Raw genomic sequence first — 13,211 nt, 5'->3', positions numbered from 1 at the left:
ACAACAAATAGGGAGTCCTTGACTGACTACATAACTCGATTTATGGACGAACATGTGAAGGTCGTCAATTGCACCGACGAGATGGCGATCATATACTTCACCACCGAACTAAAGGATAAAAATCTGGTGGTCAAGCTTGGCAAAAATCCAGCTACCTCCTTGAATGAGCTCCTCATCCAAGCTCGGAGGTATATTGATGGCTCAAGATGTGGAAGGCCAATGGTGGGAAGCAATATAGTAGCTGAAACGACAAGTTTCAAAAGCTGGGATAATGACTAGAGTTTAACTCGTGAAACCGAAGACAAGCCGGACCGTCGCGACGACAATCGATCCAACTCCAAAAGAGGGACTTGGTTCGACACGTACACCCCAACCAATAAACCCATAGTCGAGATACTAGTAGTTGTGGAAGAAGGCGGGTTTGAGAATTTACTCTCGCCACCTTGGAAGACCCGAAAGCCTGAGGCAATGAAAGACAAAGTAAATATTACCGCTTCCACAAAGACCACGGTCATGACACGTCGACCTGTTATGTGCTAAGGGATCAAATTGAGGACTTGATCTGTCACGACTACTTGAAAAAGTACGTCGGCTCATGCAGCCAGACGAGCTGACTAGATCCAACAAGAAGGATCATAGGGAGAGAACCCGGTCGCCACCTCGGTATACCGGGGATCGTCCTGCGGTAATCAACACAATTGTCGGAGGACTCAACGTAAGCCAGTCCGTGCAGAAGCGCAAGGCTTTGATCAGAGAGGCAGCACACGAGGTCTGCACCTCATACTCGAAGGAGCCGACCCTTCCTATCCTGTTCGATGAGCAAGAAACTGAGGGTGTCCACATGCCTCATAATGATGCCCTAGTCATTGCCCCACTGATTGAGCATGACATGGTCAAGAGGGTTCTCATTGATGGAAGAGCCTCCACCAACTTACTTTCCATGTCAGTATATTTGGCTCTGGGATGGGAGCAAGCTCAATTGAAGCCAAGCCCTGCACCCCTGGTCGGATTCGTGGGAGAATCAGTAAACTTCGAGGGTTGCATCTCACTTCCAGTCACCCTCAGCGAAGGGGAGCAATAGGTCACATCGGTCGTTGAGTTTGTAGTGATTGATCGGACCTCAGCCTACAACGCCATACTAGGATGACCTTTCATACACTAGTTGAAAGCTATTCCCTCGACTTATCATTAGACGATGAAATATCCAACAACAGCTGGGATAGCTATAATCTGAGGCGAGCAGAAGATATCGAGGGAATGCCATGCTGTAACATTAAAGGGCTCCGCCACCTGTGCAGCCATCATGACTCAGACCCATTACCGTATGAGCCTACCTGCGGGACACTAACCGAGGAGCTCGGGCTTGTGCCACTCCTAAGACCTGACAAACAGGTCAGCATCAGCATAAATCTAGGGGCAGAGATCAAGATAGAGCTTATCAACTTCCTACGAGCCAACGTCCATGCCTTTTGCATGGTCGTAGGAGGACATGCCAGGGATCGACCCGAGCATCATGGTACATAGGATAAATGTAGATCCCTCCTTTAGGCCCTTACAGCGAAAGCGTCAGCCTGTCGATGCTGAGCATGGTCTTGTAATAAGCAATGAAGTTGAGAAGCTCTTACGAGCTGATTTTATAAAAGAAGTTCACTACCCAGCGTGACTCTCTAATCTTTTATTAGTTAAAAAAGCTACCGGTAAATGGCGCGTCTGCATCGACTTCCCCAACCTGGACAAAGCTTGTCCGAAGGATAGCTTCCCTTTACCTCAGATAGATCAGCTCGTCGATGCCACCGCTGGGCATGAGCTAGAACATATTCAGGCTATAACCAAATCAAGATGCATGTACCTTACTAGGAGCACACTTCATTCATTACCAACTAGGGGCTCTACTGTTACAAGGTCCTGTCATTCGGCCTGAAGCACGTAGGAGCCACATATTAGAGGATGGTGAATATGATGTTCGCCAAGCAGATCGGTAGAAACATGGAAATATATGTCGATGACATGCTCGTTAAGAGCAAGTAGGTCAGCTCACACATAGCCGACCTGACTCAAACCTTCGAAGTCCTCCGCCACTACAACATGAAGCTGAACCCAGAGAAGTGCGCCTTCGACATTGCTTCAGGAAAGTTCCTCGGCTTCATTGTGAATAAACGTGGAATCGAGGCAAATCCAGATAAGATTCGAGCCTCCCAAGAACTTGAAGCAGCTTCAGCATCTCAACGGGAGCATAGTCACGCTAAACCGCTTTGTTTCCAGATCCACTGACAAGTGCCTTCCATTCTTCAAAGTTCTAAGGAAAAAGGAGTAGTTCGAGTGGACACAAGAGTGCCAAGAGTCATTTGATTAGCTCACGCTATCTCAACTCAGCTTCTTTGTTGGCCAAACCACTACCAGGTGATAAGCTATTGTTGTACTTGGCGATATCAAAGAAAGTTGTTAGCTCGGTGCTTATCAAAGAAGACATGGGCCAGCAGCATCCCATCTACTACACCAGAAAATCACTGACCGATGCCGAGACGAGGTACCTGTGCATCGAAAAGCTAGCCTTAGCTTTGGTTACATCAGCTCGGTGCCTGCGCCCTTACTTTTAGGTGCCTAACGTCACAGTGCTGACCAACTTCCTCCAAAGGCAAATTTTCTATAAGCCTGAGACCTCAGGCATACTCATGAAGTGGGCCCTGGAGCTCATTGAGTATGACATCAGATTCGAGCCTCAAACAACAATGAAAGGCCAAGTTGTAGCTTATTTTATCGTCGAGTTAACCCCATACAAGCTTGGGGCCGATGATCGAGCTCAATGGGCGTTGTATGTAGATGGTTCCTCCAATGACAAGGGTTGTAGGGCCGGTATGCTTCTACTCGGCCTAGGCGATCTGAAGTTCGAGTACGCACTCAGGTTCAGCTTCAGAACCTCAAACAACAAAGCAAAATACGAAGCACTCATCGTAGGACTTAGGGTTGCGAGATGAATGGGAGTGAACAATCTGCTCATCCTCAGTAACTCACAACTTATAGTCAACCAAATAAACGAGGAGTACTAAGCAAAAGATAGCCGAATGGAGCGCTACCTCAGCGAGGCAAAAAAACTCTTGAGCCAGTTCAAAGAGTACATGGTTCGCCAAATCTCGAGATCGGATAATTCAAACACTGACGCTCTAGCTCGGCTAGCTTCAGCATATGAGACAAAGTTACCACATGCAGTCTCGGTGGAATTCCTGAATGAACCATCCATCGACCAGGCCGAGGTGATGGATGTCCAGCCAACCTCCCTAACCTGGATGGATCCCATCAAAGACTACTTGAATGGGAAGGTTCCTTAAGATCGAGCCGAAGCCAAGAAGCTTGGGTGCGAAGCCGCCCACTACGTCATCCAGGAGGGAAAACTCTACAAAAGAGGCTTCTCTCTTCCACTCCTGAGAGACCTCGACCCAGATGAAACGAACTATGTCATGAGAAAAGTTCATGAGGGAGTTTGCGGCAACCACTCAGATGCTCGATCCATGGCCTTTAAAATAATTAGGTAAGGCTACTATTGGTCGAGCCTAGACCACAATGCGAAACAATTCGTGAAGAAGTGTGACAAGTGCCAGCGGTTCGCCAGCATACCGCACCGACCTCCAGAACTCCTCACTCCAATCTCAAGCCTCTGGCCCTTTGCTGAGTGGGGCCTCGATTTTATTGGACAACTCCCAACCGGGAGGGGTCAAGTCAACCACACGATAGTGGAAACTGAGTATTTCACCAAATCGATCGAGGCAAAGCCCTTAGCAAATATTATCGAGCAGAATGTTACAAGCTTGAGATAGAAGAACATTGTTTGTCAGTTCGGCATTCCTTACGCCCTAATAACGAACAATGGAAAGTAGTTCGACAACGCACGATTCAATAAATTTTGTGGTGAGCTCAGTATCAAACACTTTAGCTCGTCCCCATCTCATCCCTTCCCTAAGCCAATGGGCAGGTTTGAAAACGAAGTTGGAAGCCTTGAAGGATCGCTGGGCCGAAGACCTTCTAGAAGTACTTTGATCGTATCGAACCACCGCACGAGGATCAACAAGTGAAACCCCCTTCCACTTAGCATTCCGCTCGGAAGCGGTGACCCCTGTTGTGATCGGCTTACCAACCTTAAGGCTCAACCTTGACCTCCTTGAGGAAAAGCAACCTCAGTCGTAGCTTTGCTAAGCCGAATATCAAAATCTATGACGCGATACTACAACGCCAGGGTGAAGCATCGAGTGTTCAAACTAGGAGACCTCGTCCGAAAAAAAGTCTTAACCCACGTCGGAGCACTCGAGCCGAACTGGGAAGGCCCAAAGAAAATACGAGAAGTAGTTCAGCCCGACATGTATGTAATAGTCGACCTAAATGACAATAAGTTGCCCCATCCATGGAACACTGACGAGGCCGACGAAGTGGTATTAGAGAAGGGCACGCGTAAATGCGTAGCTCCGCTCGGACCAATTCCTCCCTTATTGGCCAAGTACAAACGAGTTTAACTTTAAACTCTAAATATGCGTACCAAAGATGTCCAAGGTCGAGTTAGTTGAAAAAAAAAAGAGGGAGAAACTCTTGCGATCAGGAGAGATTCTATCAGATTGAATTTGAGCCACCCAAGTGTATAGGTTTAGGTGGCATTACAAAAATCGATGAGCAGAAGCACATACGCTCCAACCCATCATAACTTACAAAAATTCAAAAAGCATATAAGAAAAGTGGAGGCCCTAGCTCAGGCGTCAGTAGTCGCCCCTTCATCCTCTCTAGTAGGTTTATCAGCATGGACATCTTCTTCATCATCCTCCTCCATAGCAGCCTCGAAGATTGCGTAAGTTGGGGCCAAGTCCAGGTCAGGTGCCAACTTCATCACCTTGGTTACAACAATGTCGAACCCCTTGTCAGCGAGGTCCCGAACAGGGTCGTCAAAATCACGAAGTTTCTTCATTGCTAATTCTAAAAAGTCGAAGTTCTTTAGCTTCGCCTGTAGGTCAGCCTTTTCTGCAGCAAGCTCAACCACTTCCTTCTCGACGTGCTCCTCAACCGCTTTGGCCTTTACCTCTTGATAAGTGACTTTTGGCTCTTGTAATTTAGGGTGTTTTAAAGTTATTTGATAGTTTTTACGAACATTTTCTTTGGATAGTTTAATCGTTTTTTTGTATTTCTTTTTATTGTAGGAGTTGAGTTGAAGAAGATGAGAAAAATAGCAAATAAAGATACTCTTAGAGGTTTACAAACTCTTGGTTTTATGATGGAGGAGTTTCATTCTTGGATTTAAAGTACATTTAATTGTATATTCAGTTTTAAACCTTTTGTAACGCCCCAGAACGTTTTACACTCTTCTAGGTAACGTTAATTAAACCCTCTGTCAAAATTTATCTCTAAACCCGAGATAAACAACTCCTTGTGAAATAATTATATAAAATAAAGATCCAACTCTGATCAATCCACCAAAATAAAAAGAAAAACATCAAATCTATGAATTATCGTACAAACGTCCTCCGTGGACAACTCCATAAGGCAAATCCATTATTCCAGCTAAGCAACTCAATGAATGGAAGAAAACTAAAGAAACGACTATCCTGAGTCAAGGTAAACAACATGTGGGAAACTCCCAATAATCGAATAGGAACAAGTAGTTTGTTGTCCAAAACAATAATGCATAAACCATCTAAACCTAAGCTAAGCAAAAGTAACTACGCAGCCTATGGTCCTTTTTCGTCATGTCTCCTCCACGTCATCGCCATGGTCGTCACCAAAATCTCCGCCTGAAAACAATAATTGTAGAGGGGGGTGAGTATATAAAAATATACTCCGTAAGTAGCCCTCACCAACCACACACAAACATCATGCTCAAAAATCATAAAAGAAAACATACATAGTCATGCTCTTCATCACATTATACAATCAATCATAGACACGCTCTATAAGACCCGGTGCGAACCACACCCATGTACAATCAACTACCATCCACGTGGCTCCCTAACACCTCAAGCACCTCTATGTTCATCTCAGCTATTCAAGCTTTCCAAGGCTATTCCGTTGGTAGTGTCGGCCCCTGACCATTTTTACCCAAAGCCCCGACACTACTACATCGACCCTCGGCCGTTTATTCCCAAAACCTCGATGTCTTCACAATCCATTGGCCCTTGACCATTTTTACCCAAGGCCCCAATAGTTTTCCTTTCAAAAGACTCCTCGCATCGACCCTCGACCATTTACACCCGAGACCTCGACGCTCATCTTTATCCAATATTGGCGTATCGACTCTTGATCATTTTTACCCAAGGCCTCGATACCCAATTAGTGACGTATCAGCCCCCGACCATTTATACCCGAGACCCTGACACTCACTCATTCACTTCATAACAGAAACAACCCTCATCGGAGTCCTACTTTATGCTTTCTTGGACTATGACTCATGCATCATTCAGCTCAACAATACAATTCAGCATGCTTCCACCACATAACCATCATTCTAATAGCAAAACAATAAATCAAACATGCTTTCACAACATAACAATTCTTAACAACAGTGCCACAGTGAGTTTAGTCATAATAGAGCATAGTCAACAAATTTCAAACGATTGGAGCCCAACACAAATTTATCTAAACGCTTAATATCCAACATCTGTGTTCAATAAGCATTGCTAGATATAATAAACACATAAGACACGCCAAACCACTCATGCAAATTCAGATAACAACCCCCCCCCCCCACACTAAATCCACATTAACGAGCATTCCCTTCAAACACACATCATTCCACGACTAATTTCAGCAGCTTAGCAATACAAAATTTCACCATTATCACCGACGAATATTCAACACTACACCAGGCACACAGTCTAACACCAACAAGAGTTACCTAACACAATAGCGTATCAAAAATCAATACTAAACATCACAAAACAGCACAATGGAAACCACTAATATACATCAACACACGCATAGCCAATTGAAAACATTTAAATAATATTGAAACCAAGTTTAGGTGAGTTGTTACCTACTAACTCACACTTCTAACCCAAGGGTCAACGCCGAGGATGTTCTGGCTCCAATATTCAACTTCAAATGGCCTTAGGCTTGCTGAACCGATGTCAAAAACTGATGGGTAATACATAGATTTGGGTCCGATTGAAAGTGGGTCAATGCTGAACCAATGCCGTAAGGAGTGGGTATCAAGAATCAAGCTCCGGTTATGTGTGGGTAATTGTCTAACGTCGCCGGAAGGGCTGGGTAACACAAAACTGACGAAAGAAAATGTCAAGAAACTCGCTGGGCGTCACAGATCTGGGCGCGGGGTCGCCGGAGGAAAACGACGTTGGAGTTCGCGGGACCTGGACTGCTGCCGCTATTGTCCGGTTCTGCTTGAAACGCATCACCGCCGTGGAGAAAGCCCGCCGGGGAAGACGCCACCATGGAGACTAGATCCCGCCGCTGCTGGACCGTGGGTCGTCGAGTTCGTGGCTGTTTTTGCTCGATGCTGAGGGATCGTCGCTGCAGAAAAGAGAACGCCGCCGTTGCTGGCAAAGACTTGCCGCTGCACCGAAGGTCGTCGCGCCGACTGCTGTTGCTAGATACCCACGTCGACGACCGCAGTTTCGTGTTGCCAAGGGACGCCGGGATGAACGTATCGCCGCTAATGTCGAAGACCGCCGGAGGTGCTGCTGCTGCTGTTGAAGACTGCCGCCGCTGGTGCCGTCGAAGAAGGAGAAGAAACAAGAGGGGTGGGGGTGGCTGGCAGATCTGAACAAGAAGAGGGAATGGGGGGGGGGGGGTCGGTGACAGCACAAAGAAAGGGAGGAAGGAAAGAAGAAGAAGAAAGGGCTTAGGGTTTTCTTTTATTTTTTTGCCCCTTTGTTTTAAAACCAAACCAACCCAACTAAAAAAAACCAGCATAAACCAAACTCAAAAGAAAAACTCATCCCAACCTGAGATAAAACAATCACGCGCGATACGATATACATAAATTTAATAAAAAATAAATTTAGAATTTAATAAAAATCTCATAATTCGAGACTAAACTAACCTGAAGGACACAGGACGTTACACTTTCATTTGTCACTTTTAAGTTATTTTTGAGTTAGTGGTGGTTGTGGTATTGTTGTACTAGGGAGTTATAACTTTAATCTTTTGGTTACTTTTAGGCATTGTCTTAAAGGCTATATATAGCCTAGATTATTCCATTGGAAGGAAGAGATTTTGATGATTGAATGAAAGTTGTTATTTTGCTTCAAAAGCCTAGAGCTTGTTTTTTTTTTTTTTGCAATTCTCGAGTGTTAGATTTGCATGCTAGGATCATTCAAGTAGCATTGATCAAGCTATCTTGTGGAGTGGTTTGAATCTTGAGTTTAGAAGCAAGTTTTCTCTACTTTTGATATTGATCATCAAGGTAAATTCGTTCTAACTTCTTCCTTGGGTTGACATCATCTTGATTTTGGGGTTTTAGCATTTGTGATCTAGGGGTTTTCATAACCATAAGGGTTCTTAGATCCAATTGGCTAGGGTTTTCTTGTAAGAAATTCTGCTGAGGAACTAGCTGAAGATCAAGAGATTATATAATTGGAGAGTACGAGAAGCAGTGAAAGGTCAGCAAAACAAGCATATGAGTCGTTAGAGCTTGCAAACCATGAATACAAACAACTGAAGCCATCTATAAAAGAACCATCAGTGCTAAAGCTCAAGGCGCTCCCACAGCACTTTAAATATGCCTATTTGGGTTCATCTAACACCTTGCCTATTATAATCGCTGCAGATTTATCAGAGAAAAAAGAACAGAAGTTGTTAGACGTGTTAAAAGCTCATTAGAAGGCTATTGGGTGGACAATCGCAGATATAGGGGGAATAAGCCCTTCCTTTCGCATGCATAAGATTATGCTAGAGAAAACGAGCAGAGATTCCATTGAACCACAGCGAAGGCTAAATCCTGGAATGAATGAGGTTGTTAAGAAAGAAATAATTAAATGGTTGGATGCCAGAATCACCTACCCTATCTCTGACAGTGAGTGGGTAAGTCTTCTGTAGTGTGTGCCCAAGAAAGGGCACATGACTGTTGTAGAAAACGAAAAAATTGAACTAATCCCCACAAGAAAAGTGACGAGGTGGCGAATCTGCATGGTGTTGGATCAGTATGACAACACTAGAAGGGGGTGAATAGTGTTGAAGATCAATTTACTAAACTTTTTCAATTTTAAGGATAAATCAAATAACCAAGTAAACCTTTTTTAAACCAAACAACTTATGCACAATTTATACTAACTCAAAATATTATGAAACAAATATTCAAGATAAGCACAATATATATTTGCAATAAAAGAAAATATACTTAGAAGATAAATTGGAATAAATAAAAAAGTAAATGATAGAGAAAATGTCACGCAAGAGATTTATAGTGGTTCGGCAAACCCTCGGCCTACTCCACTCCCTGAGCACCTCTCGAGATTTTCCACTAAGCACGATCCTTTTACAGGTTCAAGATCGGAAACCCAGTCCTTTTGCGGGATCAAGACCAAACCTTACAAACCGTTCTTTTTACTAGATTTAGAACTAAACCCAACATTTTTCTCAAGACAAAGATCGAAACCCAAACTCCGTTTCTTTTACCAGGCTCAAGAACGAAACCCAAATAAGTGTGAAAATAAGGATTTTTCACACACTAAAACTCTCAAATAGAGTAGATTTACAAGTTTAAGCTCACAAATACATCAATCTTTACAACAAGAAAATCTCTCACAAGAATAAAAATGAAAATAGAATTGAGAGCTTGAAGAGAGCAACAATGGATTATAGAGATTTGAAAATAAGAAAATTGGTGTATAAAAATGGGAGAGGAGAGGAATTTAAATAGGGGAGGAAAGTTGGTAAAAATTGATTTGAAACTAAAATCAATTTGGGTCATTGGATCTTAATGATTGAAGATGAAGGGTGTAGATTGAATTCTAAAAAGTAATGATTACATTATATTATAATATAATATAATATATATTTGTGTGTGTAACTAGGGGTGAGCATCGGTCGGTCGAGGTCGGTTTTTGGCCAATCCCGACGCCGAAACCGATCTAGTCGATTTCCAAATCTGGAAACGAACATCTATGCCGAGCCATTTTGTACGAACCGACTGTCGGTTCGGTGGGTTAATTTCGTTGATTTTGAAAACTATCTTCGTTTGGTGGAGGATGCTGGTGCCGGAGCTATGGTTGGTCGGGAAGAAGAAAAAAAAGAACGGGTTGGGCGAAAAAGAAGATGAATGGGTTCTGTATGATACGAAGAAGAAGGAAAAGAAAGAGGGAAATCGGCAATCTTGAGGAGGGAACAAGAAGAATATGAAGGAGTCAGTGAGTAAATAGTTGGACGAAGAGAATAAAAGAAAAAAAAAAGGAAGAAGAATAATGAAGAAGAAGAATAATGAAAAGAAGACAAGGGAGAATGGTTGGGCAAAGAGGATAAGGAAAAAAGAAGGAGAACAGTAGAAACTAGAAAGCAAATGGAAGGAGAGAGGATGGGAAGGTAATTCAATGCTGCTGCAGTAATGCAACAACACGCCTCTTGGGCACTGGGCAAACTAGGAAGCATTTAATGCGGTATGTTCCTTATTTTTTTTATATATATAAATTATATATATATACGTACGTATGTATATATGTATATGTATATATATATATAGTCGGTCAGTTCGGTCGGAAATCACTTTTCCGATCAAACCGACCGACCAACAATCGGATTTGAAAATTAAAAACTGATTCCGACCGTTTCTCCATCAAACCGACCGACCGACATCGGTTTGGTAGGTTTTGTTCGATCGGATTGGTTTTTCGGAGTTATTTGCTCACCCGTATGTGTAATGGTAAGTTTGAATTTTTCTTCTCTTTTCTTTTCTTTTCTTTCTTTTCCTTCAAACGGTAACTTCCCTTTTCTTTTCTTTTCTTTTTTTCAATTTTTTTCCTTTTCTTTCTTTTTCATTTTCATTTTTTTATTCTTTATTCTTTTGAATAATTCAGCTCGCCATGTGTCAGCATATGATTTGTCCACGTCATCTTCTCGAATATTTTCGGTTCGACTTGTTTCAATCATAACTTCTTCATTTAAACTTCGATTTGAACCATTTAAATTGCGTTGGATTTGTCTTATTATGCTCTACACTTTGAAAACTTTGAAACACAAATATCATCAGTAGATTAAGTTTGTTATCATCAAAACATATGGTATGACTGAAGCTCGAAAAACCAACAATCTCCCCCTCTTTGATGATGACAAACCACTTAAGAAAAATATATTCAAAGTGGCATAAGAAACATATTCAATAATATAATTTCATTTTTCTCCTACTTTCTCCCCCTTTTGGAATCAATCAAAAAGGATAAAAAAAATATTTTCATATCAATTGTAATAAGCACAATCATCAAAATATAAATTTAAAGGTTCACTTTTAATGAAAAAATGCAATCAATAAATATATCTTTACGAAATAATAAAGTATGAAACTCTCCCTAAATAAAAGAATCATATAATAAATGCACGAGAGGGATATAATATATTACCAAAAAATTTAACATCAATATTTTCAAGAGACATAACCCCCCTAAAACTAAGCATACTCCAAAATAAAGTATGAAGAGGTTTCATGATTTTCAAAATAATGCTAAAAAAACAAATATTATTCGATAACTCAAATAATAATAATAAATATGATATAATCAAAAGATGCCAATTTTAAGAGATAAAATTTCTAAGGTCATAACAAATGTTAGAAACTCAAATGAGTTTAAACAAGTTACAAATTTTGTTCCATTCAAGAGAATATCAATTTCAATCCAATTATACCAATAAGTTAAAAAAAATATACCAATTGTTCTAAAAAATAAACAAATTTGTTGAAATAAAAAGAGGTATTAATGTTAAACAAGGAAAACAACAATTTCATGAATAGAAGCCTCTCATAAAATTTCAAACAAATCAAAGAATTTCTTGAAGATCATATATCATTATAAATCCAAAAATAATCGTTCCACGAAAAAAATCAATTGTTCAAATAATCACTACCAAACAAACTCCTCCAAGAACAAGACAAATTTATTTTAAAATTTTAACTTATACTCCAATAACAACTTAAAAACATATTCAATATATCCATCAAATAAATATTACACTAATATTTTCAAGATCACAATGTATTAAAAAAAAATCTCAATGCTCATTTAGAAATAAACAAAGTTACCAAATAAGGTGATTTTCCACTTGAAGCATCAAAAGAGAGTTATAGAATTGCTTTTGTGATCCTTTCCTTTTTTAACCAAGCAACCATTTCAAATTTAAATTTTTGAGCCAACCTTCAAAAGATTTTCAAAAAGATTTTGGTACCCATACTTTCTTGAGTCCATGTAGGTTAGTAGAATTAACTTTTGGAACTCATTTCTTTTTAGTTCCATTTTTCATAACATTCAATTTGGGAAAATAACAAGCATGGGATTTATGTCCAAACTTGCCACAAGAAAACATAAGATATTATGCATGAAGTTTTCTCTTACAAAAAATTTATGCACATTCTTTTTCACATAAGAATTCTTTCTATAAGCATGAAAAGATTTTGGTATATGGAATTTATTTCTTTTTCCATAAAAATTATGAGCATTTTTCAATTTATAGCAATACATCATGCTTCACAACATCATTGACTTTAACTTCACAACATAAAAATTATGGTCTAATATGACCTTTAACTCCACAATAATGACATTTAGGTAAAAATTTAGCATTATGCACAAATTTAGACTTAATATGAAAATGATTAGGCACAAATTTAGGTATATCATGCTTATGCACATCACACTTTGGCACAACATTAGGCAAATTTTCATTATACATACTAGAGGAGGCTTTAACAAAAATTGTTTTTGAAGTAGACGGTGTAGAACTCTTATCAATGTTTATGCAAAGATTTGCACAACAATGTGTTCCTGGTTGCAGCTCGAACCCGGCCTTCGGACCGGTCTGAAAGCTTGGGCGGACCTGCACAAAAAGGTGAGCACTCCGACGATCAAGTCAGTATAGGCCGGATTCCAAGTCTAGTTCGAGGCCAGAAATCATCGTACCTGATCGGGGAGTGAGGTCCTCCACTTATAGGTGGTGGTCCCGCTAATCTCGTGACTGTTACATTCGGTAATCTCGGGACCGTCGGTTACATCCGGTAATCTCAGGACCGACGGTTACGCCCG

The sequence above is a fragment of the Momordica charantia genome, assembly GCF_013281855.1.
Source record: "Momordica charantia cultivar OHB3-1 chromosome 1 unlocalized genomic scaffold, Mcharantia_2.0 BLBB01000001.1, whole genome shotgun sequence".
NCBI lineage: Eukaryota > Viridiplantae > Streptophyta > Magnoliopsida > Cucurbitales > Cucurbitaceae > Momordica > Momordica charantia.
The sequence above is the reverse complement of the archived record's forward strand: the minus strand, read 5'-3'. Positions refer to the sequence as shown.